Here is a 659-nt window from a genome sequence, read left to right as displayed (position 1 = left end):
GTTACATACAAGCAAGGCTGATGACCTTCATTTTAAGATTAATTTTATCTAGCTATGATGAGACAACTGGTGATACTATTCCCTAAGATTATCATTTATTTAATATTATACTACAAAAACAAAGAAAATGTAAATGTTAACAAAAGGAAAACTTAGAGATAAAAGGGATATATTTCTAAGTCTTTTTTAGGGTGTTCAGTCGAAAAATATGGAACACTTCATGAATTTGCATGTTATCCTTGCACAGGGGCCATGCTAACACTCTCTGAATTGTTACAATTTTAGTATATGTACTGCCAAAGCAAGCACCAATCTTTTTTAAGATATTTATTTTGTTTATTTGAAAGGCAGAGTTACAGAGCAGGAGGGACAGAGAGAACTTTCTACCTTTGGTTCACTCCCCAAATGGCTGCCAACAGCCAGGACCACACCAGGCTAAAGCCACAAGCCAGGAGCTTCATCCAGGTCTCCCACGTAGATCCTAGGGCTCAAATCACTTGGAGCATCTTCCTCTATTTTCCCAGGCACAACAGCAGGGAAATGGATTGGCTCAGATAAGGGATGTGGGTGCTTCAGGACATGGTTTGACCCACTATACCACAAATGTTGGTCCCTGCAAATCATTTTACTACCAGCCAACTGACAAGCTTTATTTGTCC

The 659-nt window shown here is 39.2% G+C and overlaps 1 non-coding gene across 1 annotated transcript; it reads right to left on the bottom strand.

Moving 5' to 3' along the window:
• Window positions 1-202: 202 nt before the first annotated feature.
• On the bottom strand, window positions 203-309 carry LOC118760039 (U6 spliceosomal RNA). Its single transcript, XR_004996536.1, has one exon. It is a non-coding gene; the product is annotated as a U6 spliceosomal RNA (small nuclear RNA).
• Window positions 310-659: the final 350 nt, after the last annotated feature.

Source organism: Ochotona princeps, chromosome 11, assembly GCF_030435755.1.
Source record: "Ochotona princeps isolate mOchPri1 chromosome 11, mOchPri1.hap1, whole genome shotgun sequence".
In the NCBI taxonomy this organism is placed as follows: domain Eukaryota; kingdom Metazoa; phylum Chordata; class Mammalia; order Lagomorpha; family Ochotonidae; genus Ochotona; species Ochotona princeps.
This window is presented reverse-complemented; position numbering and strand designations above follow the sequence as displayed.